Raw genomic sequence first — 21,050 nt, 5'->3', positions numbered from 1 at the left:
GGAAATTAAAATTAAAAAGACACAGCCACCCCAAAGTTTGGGACGGCTCTGTTTACAAGAACCTCGTTTACGGTACAAGTTCAATATCGCAGAAAGCGAAAAATGGATAAAGAAGTTGTGGTACTTATGTACAATGAAATATCACTCAGCAATGAAATCTATTTCATCAGGCCCGTAGCAGCATAATGAGTGGATTCAGGTACGATGATTCTAAGTGAAATAAGTCACACAGAAAAAGAAACATCATAAGATATCACTAATACATGGAATGTAAACTTGGCTACACAGGAACTGAAGTACAAAACAGAATAGGGCCTCAAATGTAGAAAACCAACTTATGCATGCTTAAGGGGAAAGGTGAGTTGGGGTGCTGCATAAAACCAGAGATTGAAATTAGCACAGATACATTTCCATAAGCCAAATATATAATAGACAAGAGCTACTGCTTGCTCAACGAAGTGGACTCAACACCCCATGTTAAATGCCTAAGAATATACCTGACTAGTAAGAATCTTAAAACCTATGGATTTATATGTCTCCGAAAGAGAATCAAGCGTGTGTACAGCGGCATAAACGCAGCAGTGATAGGATTGGTGAGGTTCGGTGAGCAAATGCAGACCCTTTGAAGTCATATTGCATGGTACCCATGCCATGGTTCTCAACTCTCCGGGTTTAAGGGATTCTTCCTTCAGCTAAAACATGCATGTGGAACCCAGACTATGATCCACCGTGTGATCGGGAAATGTGTTGAAATGTGTCTCAGTTTTCGTCCCTTGGTTCTCGGGTGCAACATTCCAGACGCTTTACTAACACTCTCCCCACTTGGAGAGTCAGTGCCTTTAACCTCCTGTTTGGCCCAGTTTGCAATTTCTGCAGAAAATGAACAGGAATAGGGAGAACCAATGAGAGACTAGCTGGAGGTGTCTGGACGGGCAAATTTAACTCTCATTTCCCACCAGGAAGAGGAATTAACCAAAGGCTCAGCGAGCCATGCCGGAACCACACTAGGGCCAGAAGCAATCCTGCGGTGTTGCGGCCAGCTCACAAGAAAGCGAGTTGAAGAAAGGAGCTCAGGGGCACTGTAATTCACAAACCTGCAGAGTTATAAATGACAGCTATCGTCCAAAAATATATTGAAGTAAGGCTGCCAAGAGGACTTGAAAGCGGGTCAGAATTGCAGGAAACCGATTTCAGGAGGTAGACTGGAATTGCATGTAAAGCATAGGAAAAGAGGCAGAACGTCCACAATGATGCACTTGGCCAAAAAGGGCGTATGCGTTTCTTACTGAATATATTCAGGAAAAAACGCATACGCACTTTTTGGCCAACCAAGCAAGCTTGCAAAGGAAATCTGCACTACAATGAAGTCTCACTGCCCCCCGGTCAAAAGGGCCATCTGAAAAAAGTGTAAAATCCAGAAAGGCAGGTCAGGCCATGGAGAACTGGGAGCCTATTTAGACTGATGGGCGGGATGTAAATTGCCAACAGCCACTCTGGAGAAGTGTATGGTGTTTCCTGAAACATCTAAAAAACAAAGCAACAGAGCCTAGGGCACTTCCACTTATGGTCCTATAGCTTAGGGAAATTAAAATAAAAAAGACACAGCCACCCCAAAGTTTGGGACGGCTCTGTTTACAAGAACCTCGTTTACGGTACAAGTTCAATATCGCAGAAAGCGAAAAATGGATAAAGAAGTTGTGGTACTTACGTACAATGCAATATCACTCAGCAATGAAATCTATGTCATCAGGCCAGTAGCAGCATAATGAGTGGATTCAGGTACGATGATTCTAAGTGAAATAAGTCACACAGAAAAAGAAACATCATAAGGTATCACTAATACAAGGAATGTAAACTTGGCTACACAGGAACTGAATTACAAAACAGAATAGGGCCTCAAATGTAGAAAACCAACTTATGCTTGCTTAAGGAGAAAGGTGAGTTGGGGTGCTGCATAAAACCAGAGATTGAAATTAGCACAGATACCTTTCCATAAGCCAAATATGTAATAGACAAGAGCTACTGCTTGCTCAACGAAGTGGACTCAACACCCCATATTAAACGCCTAAGAATATACCTGACTAGTAAGAATCTTAAAACCTATGGATTTATATGTCTCCGAAAGAGAATCCAGCGTGTGTACAGCGGCATAAACGCAGCAGTGATAGGATTGGTGAGGTTCGGTGAGCAAATGCAGACCCTTTGAAGTCATATTGCATGGTACCCATTCCATGGTTCTCAACTCTCCAGGTTTAAGGGATTCTTCCTTCAGCTAAAACATGCATGTGGAACCCAGCATATGATCCACCGTGTGATCGGGAAATGTGTTCAAATGTGTCTCAGTTTTCGTCCCCTGGTACTCGGGGGCAACATTCCAGACGCTTTACTAACACTCTCCCCACTTGGAGAGTCAGTGCCTTTAACCTCCTGTTTGGTCCAGTTTGCAATTTCTGCGGAAAATGAACAGGAATAGGGAGAACCAATGAGAGACTAGCTGGAGGTGTCTGGACGGGCAAATTTAACTCTCATTTCCCACCAGGAAGAGGAATTAACCAAAGGCTCAGCGAGCCATGCCGAAACCACACTAGGGCCTGAAGCAATCCTGCGGTGTTGCGGCCAGCTCACAAGAAAGCGAGTTGAAGAAAGGAGCTCAGGGGCACTGTCATTCACAAACCTGCAGAGTTCTAAATGACAGCTATCGTCCAAAAATATATTGAAGTAAGCTGCCAAGAGGACTTGAAAGCGGGGCAGAATTGCAGGAAACCGATTTCAGGAGGTAGACTGGAATTGCATGTAAAGCATAGGAAAAGAGGCAGAACGTCCACAATGATGCACTTGGCCAAAAAGGGCGTATGCGTTTTTTCCTGAATATATTCAGGAAAAAACGCATACGCCCTTTTTGGCCAACCAAGCAAGCTTGCAAAGGAAATCTGCACTACAATGAAGTCTCACTGCCCCCCGGTCAAAAGAGCCATCTGAAAAAAGTGTAAAATCCAGAAAGGCAGGACAGGCCATGGAGAACTGGGAGCCTAGTTAGACTGATGGGCGGGATGTAAATTGCCAATAGCCACTCTGGAGAAGTGTATGGTGTTTCCTGAAACATCTAAAAAACAAAGCAACAGAGCCTAGGGCACTTCCACTTATGGTCCTATAGCTTAGGGAAATTAAAATCAAAAAGACACAGCCACCCCAAAGTTTGGGACGGCTCTGTTTACAAGAACCTCGTTTACGGTACAAGTTCAATATCGCAGAAAGCGAAAAATGGATAAAGAAGTTGTGGTACTTACGTACAATGCAATATCACTCAGCAATGAAATCTATGTCATCAGGCAAGTAGCAGCATAATGAGTGGATTCAGGTACGATGATTCTAAGTGAAATAAGTCACACAGAAAAAGAAACATCATAAGATATCACTAATACACGGAATGTAAACTTGGCTACACAGGAACTTAATTACAAAACAGAATAGGGTCTCAAATGTAGAAAACCAACTTATGCTTACTTAAGGGGAAAGGTGAGTTGGGGTGCTGCATAAAACCAGAGATTGAAATTAGCACAGATACCTTTCCATAAGCCAAATATATAATAGACAAGAGCTACTGCTTGCTCAACGAAGTGGACTCAACACCCCATATTAAACGCCTAAGAATATACCTGACTAGTAAGAATCTTAAAACCTATGGATTTATATGTCTCCGAAAGAGAATCAAGCGTGTGTACAGCGGCATAAACGCAGCAGTGATAGGATTGGTGAAGTTCGGTGAGCAAATGCAGACCCTTTGAAGTCATATTGCATGGTACCCATTCCATGGTTCTCAACTCTCCAGGTTTAAGGGATTCTTCCTTCAGCTAAAACATGCATGTGGAACCCAGAGTATGATCCACAATGTGATCGGGAAACGTGTTCAAATGTGTCTCAGTTTTCGTCCCCTGGTACTCGGGTGCAACATTCCAGACGCTTTACTAACATTCTCCCCACTTGGAGAGTCAGTGCCTTTAACCTCCTGTTTGGCCCAGTTTGAAATTTCTGTGGAAAAGGAACAGGAATAGGCAGAACCAATGAGAGAGTAGCGGGAGCTGTCTGGACGGGCAAATTTTACTCTCATTTCCCACCAGGAAGAGAAATTAACCAAAGGCTCAGCGAGCCATGCCGAAACCACACTAGGGCCTGAAGCAATCCTGCGGTGTTGCGGCCAGCTCACAAGAAAGCGAGTTGAAGAAAGGAGCTCAGGGGCACTGTCATTCACAAACCTGCAGAGTTCTAAATGACAGCTATCGTCCAAAAATATATTGAAGTAAGGCTGCCAAGAGGAATTGAAAGCAGGGCAGAATTGCAGGAAACCGATTTCAGGAGGTAGACTGGAATTGCATGTAAAGCATAGGAAAAGAGGCAGAACGTCCACAATGATGCACTTGGCCAAAAAGGGCGTATGCGTTTTTTCCTGAATATATTCAGGAAAAAACGCATACGCCCTTTTTGGCCAACCAAGCAAGCTTGCAAAGGAAATCTGCACTACAATGAAGTCTCACTGCCCCCCGATCAAAAGGGCCATCTGAAAAAAGTGTAAAATCCAGAAAGGCAGGACAGGCCATGGAGAACTGCGAGCCTTCTTATGCTGATGGGCGGGATGTAAATTGCCAACAGCCACTCTGGAGAAGTGTATGGTGTTTCCTGAAACATCTAAAAAACAAAGCAACAGAGCCTAGGGCACTTCCACTTATGGTCCTATAGCTTAGGGAAATTAAAATCAAAAAGACACAGCCACCCCAAAGTTTGGGATGGCTCTGTTTACAAGAACCTCGTTTACGGTACAAGTTCAATATCGCAGAAAGCGAAAAATGGATAAAGAAGTTGTGGTACTTACGTACAATGCAATATCACTCAGCAATGAAATCTATGTCATCAGGCCAGTAGCAGCATAATGAGTGGATTCAGGTACGATGATTCTAAGTGAAATAAGTCACAGAGAAAAAGAAACATCATAAGGTATCACTAATACACGGAATGTAAACTTGGCTACACAGGAACTGAATTACAAAACAGAATAGGGTCTCAAATGTAGAAAACCAACTTATGCTTGCTTAAGGGGAAAGGTGAGTTGGGGTGCTGCATAAAACCAGAGATTGAAATTAGCACAGATACCTTTCCATAAGCCAAATATGTAATAGAGAAGAGCTACTGCTTCCTCAACGAAGTGGACTCAACACCCCATATTAAACGCCTAAGAATATACCTGACTAGTAAGAATCTTAAAACCTATGGATTTATATCTCTCCAAAAGAGAATCCAGTGTGTGTACAGCGACATAAAAGCAGCAGTGATAGGATTGGTGAGGTTCGGTGAGCATATGCAGACCCTTTGAATTCATATTTCATGGTACCCATTCCATCGTTCTCAACTCTCCAGGTTTAAGGGATTCTTCCTTCAGCTAAAACGTGCATGTGGAACCCAGAGTATGATCCACCGTGTGATCGGGAAACGTGTTCAAATGTGTCTCAGTTTTCGTCCCCTGGTACTCGGGTGCAATATTCCAGACGCTTTACTAACACTCTCCCCACTTGGAGAGTCAGTGCCTTTAACCTCCTGTTTGGCCCAGTTTGCAATTTCTGCGGAAAATGAACAGGAATAGGGAGAACCAATGAGAGAGTAGCTGGAGGTGTCTGGACGGGCAAATTTAACTCTCATTTCCCAGCAGGAAGTGGAATTAACCAAAGGCTCAGTGTGCCATGCCGGAACCACACTAGGGCCTGAAGCAATCCTTCGGTGTTGCGGCCAGCTCACAAGAAAACGAGTTGAAGAAAGGAGCTCAGGGGCACTGTAATTCACAAACCTGCAGAGTTATAAATGACAGCTATCGTCCAAAAATATATTGAAGTAAGGCAGCCAAGAGTACTTGAAAGCGGGGCAGAATTGCAGGAAACCGATTTCAGGAGGTAGACTGGAATTGCATGTAAAGCATAGGAAAAGAGGCAGAACGTCCACAACGATGCACTTGGCCAAAAGGGCGTATGCGTTTTTTCCTGAATATATTCAAGAAAAAAAGCATACACCCTTTTTGGCCAACCAAGCAAGGTTGCAAAGGAAATCTGCACTACAATGAAGTCTCACTGCCCCCCGGTCAAAAGGGCCATCTGAAAAAAGTGTAAAATCCAGAAAGGCAGGACTGGCCATGGAGAACTGGGAGCCTTGTTATGCTGATGGGCAGGATGTAAATTGTCAACAGCCACTCTGGAGAAGTGTATGGTGTTTCCTGAAACATCTAAAAAACAAAGCAACAGAGCCTAGGGCACTTCCACTTATGGTCCTAGAGCTTAGGGAAATTAAAATCAAAAAGACACAGCCACTCAAAGTTTGGGACGGCTCTGCTTACAAGAACCTCGTTTACGGTACAAGTTCAATATCGCAGAAAGCGAGAAATGGATAAAGAAGTTGTGGTACTTACGTACAATGCAATATCACTCAGCAATGAAATCTATGTCATCAGGCCCTTAGCAGCATAATGAGTAGATTCAGGTACGATGATTCTAAGTGAAATAAATCACACAGAAAAAGAAACATTATAAGATATCACTAATACACGGAATGTAAACTTGTCCACACAGGAACTGAATTACAAAATAGAACAGGGTTTCAAATGTAGAAAACCAACTTATGCTTGCTTAAGGGGAAAGGTGGGTTGGGTTGCTGCATAAAACCAGAGATTGAAATTAGCACAGATGCCGTTCCATTATCCAAATATGTAATAGAGAAGAGGTACTCCTTTCTCAACGAAGTGGATTCAACACGCCATATTAAATGCATAAGAATATACCTGACTAGTAAGAATCTTAAAACCTATGGATTTATATGTCTCCGAAAGAGAATCAAGCGTGTGTACAGTGGCATAAACGCAGCAGTGATAGGATTGTTGAGGTTCAGTGAGCAAATGCAGACCCTTTGAAGTCATATTGCATGGTACCCATTCCATGGGTCCCAACTATCCCGGTGCAAGGGATTCTTCCTTCAGCTAAAACATGCATGTGGAACCCAGAGTATGATCCACCATGTGATCGGGAAACGTGTTCAAATGTGTCTCAGTTTTTGTCCCCTGGTACTCGGGTGCAACATTCCAGACGCTTTACTAACACTCTCCCCTCTTGGAGAGTCAACGCCTTTAACCTCCTGTTTGGCCCAGTGTGCAATTTCTGCGGAAAATGAACAGGAATAGGGAGAACCAATGAGAGACTAGCTGGAGGTGTCTGGACGGGCAAATTTAACTCTCATTTCCCAACAGGAAGAGGAATTAACCAAAGGCTCAGCCTGCTGTGCTGGAACCACACTAGGGCCTGAAGCAATCCTGCGGTGTGCAGCCAGCTCACAAGAAAGCGAGTTGAAGGAAGGAGCTCAGGGGCACTGTACTTCACAAACCTGCAGAGTTATAAATGACAGCTATCATCGAAAAATATATTGAAGTAAGGCTGCCAAGAGGACTTGAATGCGGGGCAGAATTGCAGGAAACCGATTTCAGGAGGTAGACTGGAATTGCATGTAAAGCATAGGAAAAGAGGCAGAACGTCCACAATGATGCACTTGGCCAAAAAGGGCGTATGCGTTTTTTCCTGAATATATTCAGGAAAAAACGCATATGCCCTTTTTGGCCAACCAAGCAAGCTTGCAAAGGAAATCTGCACTACAATGAAGTCTCACTGCCCCCGGGTCAAAAGGGCAATCTGAAAAATGTGTAAAATCCACAAAGGCAGAAGAGGACATGGAGAACTGGGAGCCTTGTTATGCTGATGGGCGTGATGCAAATTGCCAACAGCCACTCTGGAGAAGTGTATGGTGTTTCCTGAAACATCTAAAAAACAAAGCAACAGAGCCTAGGGCATTTCCACTTATGGTCCTATAGCTTAGGGAAATTAAAATCAAAAAGACACAGCCACCCCAAAGTTTGGGACGGCTCTGTTTACAAGAACCTCGTTTACGGTACAAGTTCAATATTGCAGAAAGCGAAAAATGGATAAAGAAGTTGTGGTACGTACGTACAATGCAATATCACTCAGCAATTTAATCTATGTCATCAGGCCAGTAGCAGCATAATGAGTGGATTCAGGTACGATGATTCTAAGTGAAATAAGTTACAGAGAAAAAGAAACATCATAAGGTATCACTAATACACGGAATGTAAACTTGGCTACACAGGAACTGAATTACAAAACAGAATAGGGTCTCAAATGTAGAAAACCAACTTATGCTTGCTTAAGGGGAAAGGTGAGTTGGGGTGCTGCATAAAACCAGAGATTGAAATTAGCACAGATACCTTTCCATAAGCCAAATATGTAATAGAGAAGAGCTACTACTTCCTCAACGAAGTGGACTCAACACCCCATATTAAACGCCTAAGAATATACCTGACTAGTAAGAATCTTAAAACATATGGATTTATATGTCTCCAAAAGAGAATCCAGCGTCTGTACAGCGACATAAAAGCAACAGTGATAGCATTGGTGAGGTTCGGTGAGCAAATGCAGACCCTTTGAAGTCATATTGCATGGTACCCATTCCATGGTTCTCAACTCTCCAGGTTTAAGGGATTCTTCCTTCAGCTAAAACATGCATGTGGAACCCAGAGTATGATCCACCGTGTGATCAGGAAACGTGTTCAAATGTGTCTCAGTTTTTGCCCCTGGTACTCGGGTGCAACATTCCAGACGCTTTACTAACACTCTCCCCAATTGGAGAGTCAGTGCCTTTAACCTCCTGTTTGGCCCAGTTTGCAATTTCTGCGGAAAAGGAACAGGAATAGGGAGAACCAATGAGAGAGTAGCTGGAGGTGTCTGGATGGGCAAATTTAACTCTCATTTCCCAGCAGGAAGTGGAATTAACCAAAGGCTCAGCCTGCCGTGCCGGAACCACACTAGGGCCTGAAGCAATCCTTCGGTGTTGCGGCCAGCTCACAAGAAAACGAGTTGAAGAAAGGAGCTCAGGGGCACTGTAATTCACAAACCTGCAGAGTTATAAATGACAGCTATCGTCCAAAAATATATTGAAGTAAGGCAGCCAAGAGTACTTGAATGAGGGGCAGAATTGCAGGAAACCGATTTCAGGAGGTAGACTGGAATTGCATGTAAAGCATAGGAAAAGAGGCAGAACGTCCACAATGATGCACTTGGCCAATAGGGCGTATGCGTTTTTTCCTGAATATATTCAAGAAAAAAAGCATACACACTTTTTCGCCAACCAAGCAAACTTGCAAAGGAAATCTGCACTACAATGAAGTCTCACTGCCCCCCGGTCAAAAGGGCCATCTGAAAAAAGTGTAAAATCCACAAAGGCAGGACAGGCCATGGAAAACTGGGAGCCTTCTTATGCGGATGGGCGGGATGTAAATTGCCAACAGCCACTCTGGAGAAGTGTATGGTGTTTCCTGAAACATCTAAAAAACAAAGCAACAGAGCCTAGGGCACTTCCACTTATGGTCCTATAGCTTAGGGAAATTAAAATCAAAAAGACACAGCCACTCAAATTTTGGGACGGATCTGCTTACAAGAACCGCATTTACGGTACAAGTTCAATATCGCAGAAAGCGAGAAATGGATAAAGAAGTTGTGGTACTTACGTACAATGCAATATCACTGAGCAATGAAATCTATGTCATCAGGCCCTTAGCAGCATAATGAGTAGATTCAGGTACGATGATTCTAAGTGAAATAAATCACATAGAAAAACAACCATCATAAGATATCACTAATACACGGAATGTAAACTTGTCCACACAGGAACTGAATTACAAAAATGGAACAGGGTCTCAAATGTAGAAAACCAACTTATGCTTGCTTAAGGGGAAAGGTGGGTTCGGTTGCTGCATAAAACCAGAGATTGAAATTAGCACAGATGCCGTTCCATAAGCCAAATATGTAACAGAGAAGAGGTACTCCTTTCTCAACGAAGTGGATTCAACACGCCATATTAAACGCCTAAGAATATACCTGACTAGTAAGAATCTTAAAACCTATGGATTTATATGTCTCCGAAAGAGAATCAAGCGTGTGTACAGTGGCATAAACGCAGCAGTGATAGGATTGGTGAGGTTCGGTGAGCAAATGCAGACCCTTTGAAGTCATATTGCATGGTACCCATTCCATGGTTCTCAACTCTCTAGGTTTAAGGGATTCTTCCTTCAGCTAAAACATGCATGTGGAACCCAGAGTATGATCCACCGTGTGATCGGGAAACGTGTTCAAATGTGTCTCAGTTTTCATCCCCTGGTACTCGGGTGCAACATTCCAGACGCTTTACTAACACTCTCCCCACTTGGAGAGTCAGTGCCTTTAACCTCCTGTTTGGCCCAGTTTGCAATTTCTGCGGAAAATGAACAGGAATAGGGAGAACCAATGAGAGAGTAGCTGGAGCTGTCTGGACGGGCAAATTTAACTCTCATTTCCCACCAGGAAGAGGAATTAACCAAAGGCTCAGCGAGCCATGCCGGAACCACACTAGGGCCTGAAGCAATACTGCGGTGTTGCGGCCAGCTCACAAGAAAGCGAGTTGAAGAAAGGAGCTCAGGGGCACTGTTATTCACAAACCTGCAGAGTTATAAATGACAGCTATCGTCCAAAAATATATTGAAGTAAGGCTGCCAAGAGGACTTGAAAGCGGGGCAGAATTGCAGGAAACCGATTTCAGGAGGTAGACTGGAATTGCATGTAAAGCATAGGAAAAGAGGCAGAACGTCCACAATGATGCACTTGGCCAAAAAGGGCGTATGCGTTTTTTCCTGAATATATTCAGGAAAAAACGCATACGCCCTTTTTGGCCAACCAAGCAAGCTTGCAAAGGAAATCTGCACTACAATGAAGTCTCACTGCCCCCCGGTCAAAAGGGCCATCTGAAAAAAGTGTAAAATCCACAAAGGCAGGACAGGCCATGGAAAACTGGGAGCCTTCTTATGCTGATGGGCGGGATGTAAATTACCAACAGCCACTCTGGAGAAGTGTATGGTGTTTCCTGAAACATCTAAAAAACAAAGCAACAGAGCCTAGGGCACTTCCACTTATGGTCCTATAGATTAGGGAAATTAAAATCAAAAAGACACAGCCACCCCAAAGTTTGGGACGGCTCTGTTTACAAGAACCTCGTTTACGGTACAAGTTCAATATCGCAGAAAGCGAAAAATGGATAAAGAAGTTGTAGAACTTACGTACAATGCAATATCACTCAGCAATGAAATCTATGTCAACAGGCCAGTAGCAGCATAATGAGTGGATTCAGGTACGATGATTCTAAGTGAAATAAGTCACACAGAAAAAGAAACATCATAAGATATCACTAATACACGGAATGTAAACTTGGCTACACAGGAACTGAAGTACAAAACAGAAGAGGGTCTCAAATGTAGAAAACCAACTTATGCTTGCTTAAGGGGAAAGGTGAGTTGGGGTGCAGCATAAAACCAGAGATTGAAATTAGCACAGATACCTCTCCATAAGCCAAATATGTAATAGACAAGAGCTACTGCTTGCTCAACGAAGTGGACTCAACACCCCATATTAAACGCCTAAGAATAAACCTGACTAGTAAGAATCTTAAAACCTATGGATTTATACGTCTCTGAAAGAGAATCCAGCGTGTGTACAGCGGCATAAATGCAGCAGTGATAGGATTGGTGAGGTTCGGTGAGCAAATGCAGACCCTTTGAAGTCATATTGCATGGTACCCATTCCATGGGTCTCAACTCTCCAGGTTTAAGGGATTCTTCCTTCAGCTAAAACATGCATGTGGAAACCAGAGTACGATCCACCGTGTGATCAGGAAACGTGTTCAAATGTGTCTCAGTTTTCGTTCCCTGGTACTCGGGTGCAACATTCCAGACGCTTTACTAACACTCTCCCCACTTGGAGAGTCAGTGCCTTTAAACTCCTGTTTGGCCCAGTTTGCAATTTCTGCGGAAAATGAACAGGAATAGGGAGAACCAATGAGAGACTAGCTGGAGGTGTCTGGACGGGCAAATTTAACTCTCATTTCCCACCAGGAAGAGGAATTAACCAGAGGCTCAGCGAGCCATGCCGGAACCACACTAGGGCCTGAAGCAATCCTGCGGTGTTGCGGCCAGCTCACAAGAAAGCGAGTTGAAGAAAGGAGCTCAGGGGCACTGTTATTCACAAACCTGCAGAGTTATAAATGACAGCTATCGTCCAAAAATATATTGAAGTAAGGCTGCCAAGAGGACTTGAAAGCGGGGCAGAATTGCAGGAAACCGATTTCAGGAGGTAGACTGGAATTGCATGTAAAGCATAGGAAAAGAGGCAGAACGTCCACAATGATGCACTTGGCCAAAAAGGGCGTATGCGTTTTTTCCTGAATATATTCAGGAAAAAACGCATACGCCCTTTTTGGCCAACCAAGCAAGCTTGCAAAGGAAATCTGCACTACAATGAAGTCTCACTGCCCCCGGTCAAAAGGGCCATCTGAAAAACGTGTAAAATCCACAAAGGCAGGACAGGCCATGGAGAACTGGGAGCCTTGTTATGCTGATGGGCGGGATGTAAATTGCCAACAGCCACTCTAGAGAAGTGTATGGTGTTTCCTGAAACATCTAAAACAGAAAGCAACAGAGCCTAGGGCACTTCCACTTATGGTCCTATAGATTAGGGAAATTAAAATCAAAAAGACACAGTCACCCCAAAGTTTGGGACGGCTCTGTTTACAAGAACCTCGTTTACAGTACAAGTTCAATATCGCAGAAAGCGAAAAATGGATAAAGAATTTGTGGTACTTACGTACAATGCAATATCACTCAGCAATGAAAACTATGTCATCAGGCCAGTAGCAGCATAATGAGTGGATTCAGGTACGATGATTCTAAGTGAAATAAGTCACACAGAAAAAGAAACATCATAAGGTATCACTAATACACGGAATATAAACTTGGCTACACAGGAACTGAAGTACAAAACAGAATAGGGTCTCAAATGTAGAAAACCAACTTATGCTTGCTTAAGGGGAAAGGTGAGTTGGGGTGCTGCATAAAACCAGAGATTGAAATTAGCACAGATACCTTTCCATAAGCCAAATATGTAATAGACAAGAGCTACTTCTTGCTCAACGAAGTGGACTCAACACCCCATATTAAACGCCTAAGAATATACCTGACTAGTAAGAATCTTAAAACCTATGGATTTATATGTCTCCGAAAGAGAATCAAGCGTGTGTACAGCGGCATAAATGCAGCAGTGATAGGATTGGTGAGGTTCGGTGAGCAAATGCAGACCCTTTGAAGTCATACTGCATGGAACCCATTCCATGGGTCTCAACTCTCCAGGTTTAAGGGATTCTTCCTTCAGCTAAAACATGCATGTGGAACCCAGAGTATGATCCACCGTGTGATCGGGAAACGTGTTCAAATGTGTCTCAGTTTTCGTCCCCTGGTACTCGGGTGCAACATTCCAGACGCTTTACTAACACTCTCCCCACTTGGAGAGTCAGTGCCTTTAAACTCCTGTTTGGCCCAGTTTGCAATTTCTGCGGAAAATGAACAGGAATAGGGAGAACCAATGAGAGAGTAGCTGGAGCTGTCTGGACGGGCAAATTTAACTCTCATTTCCCACCAGGAAGAGGAATTAACCAAAGGCTCAGCGAGCCATGCCGGAACCACACTAGGGCCTGAAGCAATCCTGCGGTGTTGCGGCCAGCTCACAAGAAAGCGAGTTGAAGAAAGGAGCTCAGGGGCACTGTTATTCACAAACCTGCAGAGTTATAAATGACAGCTATCGTCCAAAAATATATTGAAGTAAGGCTGCCAAGAGGACTTGAAAGCGGGGCAGAATTGCAGGAAACCGATTTCAGGAGGTAGACTGGAATTGCATGTAAAGCATAGGAAAAGAGGCAGAACGTCCACAATGATGCACTTGGCCAAAAAGGGCGTATGCGTTTTTTCCTGAATATATTCAGGAAAAAACGCATACGCCCTTTTTGGCCAACCAAGCAAGCTTGCAAAGGAAATCTGCACTACAATGAAGTCTCACTGCCCCCCGGTCAAAAGGGCCATCTGAAAAAAGTGTAAAATCCACAAAGGCATGACTGGCCATGGAGAACTGGGAGCCTTCTTATGCTGATGGGCGGGATGTAAATTACCAACAGCCACTCTGGAGAAGTGTATGGTGTTTCCTGAAACATCTAAAAAACAAAGCAACAGAGCCTAGGGCACTTCCACTTATGGTCCTATAGCTTAGGGAAAATAAAATCAAAAAGACACAGCCACTCCAAAGTTTGGGACGGCTCTGCTTACAAGAACCGCATTTACGGTACAAGTTCAATATCGCAGAAAGCGAGAAATGGATAAAGAAGTTGAGGTACTTACGTACAATGCAATATCACTCAGCAATGAAATCTATGTCATCAGGCCTGTAGCAGCATAATGAGTGGATTCAGGTACGATGATTCTAAGTGAAATAAGTCACACAGAAAAAGGAACATCATAAGATATCACTAATACACGGAATGTAAACTTGGCTACACAGGAACTGAATTAGAAAACAGAATAGGGTCTCAAATGTAGAAAACCAACTTATGCTTGCTTAAGGGTAAAGGTGAGTTGGGGTGCTGCATAAAACCAGAGATTGAAATTAGCACAGATACCTTTCCATAAGCCAAATATGTAATAGACAAGAGCTACTGCTTGCTCAACGAAGTGGACTCAACACCCCATATTAAACGCCTAAAAATATACCTGACTAGTAAGAATCTTAAAACCTATGGATTTATATGTCTCCGAAAGAGAATCAAGCGTGTGTACAGCGGCATAAACGCAGCAGTGATAGGATTGGTGAGGTTCGGTGAGCAAATGCAGACCCTTTGAAGTCATATTGCATGGTACCCATTCCATGGTTCTCAACTCTCCAGGTTTAAGGGATTCTTCCTTCAGCTAAAACATGCATGTGGAACCCAGAGTATGATCCACCGTGTGATCGGGAAACGTGTTCAAATGTGTCTCAGTTTTCGTCCCCTGGTACTCGGGTGCAACATTCCAGATGCTTTACTAACACTCTCCCCACTTGGAGAGTCAGTGCCTTTAACCTCCTGTTTGGCCCAGTTTGCAATTTCTGCGGAAAATGAACAGGAATAGGGAGAACCAATGAGAGAGTAGCTGGAGCTGTCTGGACGGGCAAATTTAACTCTCATTTCCCACCAGGAAGAGGAATTAACCAAAGGCTCAGCGAGCCATGCCGGAACCACACTAGGGCCTGAAGCAATCCTGCGGTGTTGCGGCCAGCTCACAAGAAAGCGAGTTGAAGAAAGGAGCTCAGGGGCACTGTTATTCACAAACCTGCAGAGTTATAAATGACAGCTATCGTCCAAAAATATATTGAAGTAAGGCTGCCAAGAGGACTTGAAAGCGGGGCAGAATTGCAGGAAACCGATTTCAGGAGGTAGACTGGAATTGCATGTAAAGCATAGGAAAAGAGGCAGAACGTCCACAATGATGCACTTGGCCAAAAAGGGCGTATGCGTTTTTTCCTGAATATATTCAGGAAAAAACGCATACACCCTTTTTGGCCAACCAAGCAAGCTTGCAAAGGAAATCTGCACTACAATGAAGTCTCACTGCCCCCCTGTCAAAAAGGCCATCTGAAAAAGTGTAAAATCCACAAAGGCAGGACAGGCCATGGAGAACTGGGAGCCTTGTTATGCTGATGGGCGGGATGTAAATTACCAACAGCCACTCTGGAGAAGTGTATGGTGTTTCCTGAAACATCTAAAAAACAAAGCAACAGAGCCTAGGGCACTTCCACTTATGGTCCTATAGCTTAGGGAAATTAAAATCAAAAAGACACAGCCACTCCAAAGTTTGGGACGGCTCTGCTTACAAGAACCGCATTTACGGTACAAGTTCAATATCGCAGAAAGCGAGAAATGGATAAAGAAGTTGAGGTACTTACGTACAATGCAATATCACTCAGCAATGAAATCTATGTCATCAGGCCAGTAGCAGCATAATGAGTGGATTCAGGTACGATGATTCTAAGTGAAATAAGTCACACAGAAAAAGAAACATCATAAGATATCACTAATACACGGAATGTAAACTTGGCTACACAGGAACTGAATTACAAAACAGAATAGGGTCTCAAATGTAGAAAACCAACTTATGCTTGCTTAAGGGGAAAGGTGAGTTGGGGTGCTGCATAAAACCAGAGATTGAAATTAGCACAGATACCTTTCCATAAGCCAAATATGTAATAGACAAGAGCTACTGCTTGCTCAACGAAGTGGACTCAACACCCCATATTAAACGCCTAAGAATATACCTGACTAGTAAGAATCTTAAAACCTATGGATTTATATGTCTCTGAAAGAGAATCAAGCGTGTGTACAGCGGCATAAACGCAGCAGTGATAGGATTGGTGAGGTTCGGTGAGCAAATGCAGACCCTTTGAAGTCATATTGCATGGTACCCATTCCATGGGTCTCAACTCTCCAGGTTTAAGGGATTCTTCCTTCAGCTAAAACATGCATGTGGAACCCAGAGTATGATCCACCGTGTGATCGGGAAACGTGTTCAAATGTGTCTCAGTTTTCGTCCCCTGGTACTCGGGTGCAACATTCCAGACGCTTTACTAACACTCTCCCCACTTGGAGAGTCAGTGCCTTTAAACTCCTGTTTGGCCCAGTTTGCAATTTCTGCGGAAAATGAACAGGAATAGGGAGAACCAATGAGAGAGTAGCTGGAGCTCTCTGGACGGGCAAATTTAACTCTCATTTCCCACCAGGAAGAGGAATTAACCAAAGGCTCAGCGAGCCATGCCGGAACCACACTAGGGCCTGAAGCAATCCTGCGGTGTTGCGGCCAGCTCACAAGAAAGCGAGTTGAAGAAAGGAGCTCAGGGGCACTGTTATTCACAAACCTGCAGAGTTATAAATGACAGCTATCGTCCAAAAATATATTGAAGTAAGGCTGCCAAGAGGACTTGAAAGCGGGGCAGAATTGCAGGAAACCGATTTCAGGAGGTAGACTGGAATTGCATGTAAAGCATAGGAAAAGAGGCAGAACGTCCACAATGATGCACTTGGCCAAAAAGGGCGTATGCGTTTTTTCCTGAATATATTCAGGAAAAAACGCATACGCCCTTTTTGGCCAACCAAGCAAGCTTGCAAAGGAAATCTGCACTACAATGAAGTCTCACTGCCCCCCGGTCAAAAGGGCCATCTGAAAAAAGTGTAAAATCCACAAAGGCATGACTGGCCATGGAGAACTGGGAGCCTTCTTATGCTGATGGGCGGGATGTAAATTACCAACAGCCACTCTGGAAAAGTGTATGGTGTTTCCTGAAACATCTAAAAAACAAAGCAACAGAGCCTAGGGCACTTCCACTTATGGTCCTATAGCTTAGGGAAATTAAAATCAAAAAGACACAGCCACTCCAAAGTTTGGGACGGCTCTGCTTACAAGAACCGCATTTACGGTACAAGTTCAATATCGCAGAAAGCGAGAAATGGATAAAGAAGTTGAGGTACTTACGTACAATGCAATATCACTCAGCAATGAAATCTACGTCATCAGGCCTGTAGCAGCATAATGAGTGGATTCAGGTACGATGATTCTAAGTGAAATAAGTCACACAGAAAAAGAAACATCATAAGATATCACTAATACACGGAATGTAAACTTGGCTACACAGGAACTGAATTAGAAAACAGAATAGGGTCTCAAATGTAGAAAACCAACTTATGCTTGCTTAAGGGTAAAGGTGAGTTGGGGTGCTGCATAAAACCAGAGATTGAAATTAGCACAGATACCTTTCCATAAGCCAAATATGTAATAGACAAGAGCTACTGCTTGCTCAACGAAGTGGACTCAACACCCCATATTAAACGCCTAAAAATATACCTGACTAGTAAGAATCTTAAAACCTATGGATTTATATGTCTCCGAAAGAGAATCAAGCGTGTGTACAGCGGCATAAACGCAGCAGTGATAGGATTGGTGAGGTTCGGTGAGCAAATGCAGACCCTTTGAAGTCATATTGCATGGTACCCATTCCATGGTTCTCAACTCTCCAGGTTTAAGGGATTCTTCCTTCAGCTAAAACATGCATGTGGAACCCAGAGTATGATCCACCGTGTGATCGGGAAACGTGTTCAAATGTGTCTCAGTTTTCGTCCCCTGGTACTCGGGTGCAACATTCCAGACGCTTTACTAACACTCTCCCCACTTGGAGAGTCAGTGCCTTTAACCTCCTGTTTGGCCCAGTTTGCAATTTCTGCGGAAAATGAACAAGAATAGGGAGAACCAATGAGAGAGTAGCTGGAGGTGTCTGGACGGGCAAATTTAACTCTCATTTCCCACCAGGAAGAGGAATTAACCAAAGGCTCAGCGAGCCATGCCGGAACCACACTAGGGCCTGAAGCAATCCTGCGGTGTTGCGGCCAGCTCACAAGAAAGCGAGTTGAAGAAAGGAGCTCAGGGGCACTGTTATTCACAAACCTGCAGAGTTATAAATGACAGCTATCGTCCAAAAATATATTGAAGTAAGGCTGCCAAGAGGACTTGAAAGCGGGGCAGAATTGCAGGAAACCGATTTCAGGAGGTAGACTGGAATTGCATGTAAAGCATAGGAAAAGAGGCAGAACGTCCACAATGATGCACTTGGCCAAAAAGGGCGTATGCGTTTTTTCCTGAATATATTCAGGAAAAAACGCATACGCCCTTTTTGGCCAACCAAGCAAGCTTGCAAAGGAAATCTGCACTACAATGAAGTCTCACTGACCCCCGGTCAAAAGGGCCATCTGAAAAAAGTGTAAAATCCACAAAGGCAGGACAGGCCATAGAGAACTGGGAGCCTTCTTATGCTGATGGGCGGGATGTAAATTACCAACAGCCACTCTGGAGAAGTGTATGGTGTTTCCTGAAACATCTAAAAAACAAAGCAACAGAGCCTAGGGCACTTCCACTTATGGTCCTATAGCTTAGGGAAATTAAAATCAAAAAGACACAGCCACTCCAAAGTTTGGGACGGCTCTGCTTACAAGAACAGCATTTACGGTACAAGTTCAATATCGCAGAAAGCGAGAAATGGATAAAGAAGTTGAGGTACTTACGTACAATGCAATATCACTCAGCAATGAAATCTATGTCATCAGGCCTGTAGCAGCATAATGAGTGGGTTCAGGTACGATGATTCTAAGTGAAATAAGTCACACAGAAAAAGAAACATCATAAGATATCACTAATACACGGAATGTAAACTTGGCTACACAGGAACTGAATTACAAAACAGAATAGGGTCTCAAATGTAGAAAACCAACTTATGCTTGCTTAAGGGTAAAGGTGAGTTGGGGTGCTGCATAAAACCAGAGATTGAAATTAGCACAGATACCTTTCCATAAGCCAAATATGTAATAGACAAGAGCTACTGCTTGCTCAACGAAGTGGACTCAACACCCCATATTAAACGCCTAAGAATATACCTGACTAGTAAGAATCTTAAAACCTATGGATTTATATGTCTCCGAAAGAGAATCAAGCGTGTGTACAGCGGCATAAACGCAGCAGTGATAGGATTGGTGAGGTTCGGTGAGCAAATGCAGACCCTTTGAAGTCATATTGCATGGTACCCATTCCATGGTTCTCAACTCTCCAGGTTTAAGGGATTCTTCCTTCAGCTAAAACATGCATGTGGAACCCAGAGTATGATCCACCGTGTGATCGGGAAACGTGTTCAAATGTGTCTCAGTTTTCGTCCCCTGGTACTCGGGTGCAACATTCCAGACGCTTTACTAACACTCTCCCCACTTGGAGAGTCAGTGCCTTTAACCTCCTGTTTGGCCCAGTTTGCAATTTCTGCGGAAAATGAACAGGAATAGGGAGAACCAATGAGAGAGTAGCTGGAGCTGTCTGGACGGGCAAATTTAACTCTCATTTCCCACCAGGAAGAGGAATTAACCAAAGGCTCAGCGAGCCATGCCGGAACCACACTAGGGCCTGAAGCAATCCTGCGGTGTTGCGGCCAGCTCACAAGAAAGCGAGTTGAAGAAAGGAGCTCAGGGGCACTGTTATTCACAAACCTGCAGAGTTATAAATGACAGCTATCGTCCAAAAATATATTGAAGTAAGGCTGCCAAGAGGACTTGAAAGCGGGGCAGAATTGCAGGAAACCGATTTCAGGAGGTAGACTGGAATTGCATGTAAAGCATAGGAAAAGAGGCAGAACGTCCACAATGATGCACTTGGCCAAAAAGGGCGTATGCGTTTTTTCCTGAATATATTCAGGAAAAAACGCATACGCCCTTTTTGGCCAACCAAGCAAGCTTGCAAAGGAAATCTGCACTACAATGAAGTCTCACTGCCCCCCGGTCAAAAGGGCCATCTGAAAAACGTGTAAAATCAAGAAAGGCAGGACAGGCCATGGAGAACTGGGAGCCTTGTTATGCTGATGGGCGGGATGTAAATTGCCAACAGCCACTCTGGAGAAGTGTATGGTGTTTCCTGAAACATCTAAAACACAAAGCAACAGAGCCTAGGGCACTTCCAGTTATGGTCCTATAGATTAGGGAAATTAAAATCAAAAAGACACAGTCACCCCAAAGTTTGGGACGGCTCTGTTTACAAGAACCTCGTTTACGGTACAAGTTCAATATCGCAGAAAGCGAAAAATGGATAAAGAGGTTGTGGTACTTACGTACAATGCAATATCACTCAGCAATGAAATCTATGTCATCAGGCCAGTAGCAGCATAATGAGTGTATTCAGGTACAATGATTCTAAGTGAAATAATTCACACAAAAAAAGAAGCATCATAAGATATCACTAATACACGGAATGTAAACATGGCTACACAGGAACTGCATTACAAAACAGAATAGGGTCTCAAATGTAGAAAACCAACTTATGCTTGCTTAAGGGGAAAGGTGAGTTGGGGTGCTGCATAAAACCAGAGATTGAAATTAGCACAGATACCTTTCCATAAGCCAAATATGTAATAGACAAGAGCTACTCCTTGCTCAACGAAGTGGACTCAACACCCCATATTAAACGCCTAAGAATATACCTGACTAGTAAGAATCTTAAA

At 43.6% G+C, this 21,050-nt stretch overlaps 1 long non-coding RNA gene across 1 annotated transcript in view; it reads right to left on the bottom strand.

Annotated features, from left to right (window-relative positions):
* Positions 1–125: 125 nt before the first annotated feature.
* Positions 126–21,050, bottom strand: part of LOC137218248 (uncharacterized) — a 218,062-nt gene continuing 197,137 nt past the window's right edge. Inside the window, exon 3 of the long non-coding RNA XR_010940572.1 lies at positions 126–210. This is a non-coding gene — a long non-coding RNA (uncharacterized lncRNA). The remainder of the gene's footprint in view (positions 211–21,050) is intronic.

Source organism: Pseudorca crassidens, unplaced genomic scaffold (assembly GCF_039906515.1).
Source record: "Pseudorca crassidens isolate mPseCra1 unplaced genomic scaffold, mPseCra1.hap1 Scaffold_65, whole genome shotgun sequence".
NCBI classification, from domain to species: domain Eukaryota; kingdom Metazoa; phylum Chordata; class Mammalia; order Artiodactyla; family Delphinidae; genus Pseudorca; species Pseudorca crassidens.
Note: the sequence above shows the minus strand (reverse complement) of the source record. Positions and strands in the feature narration are given on the sequence as shown.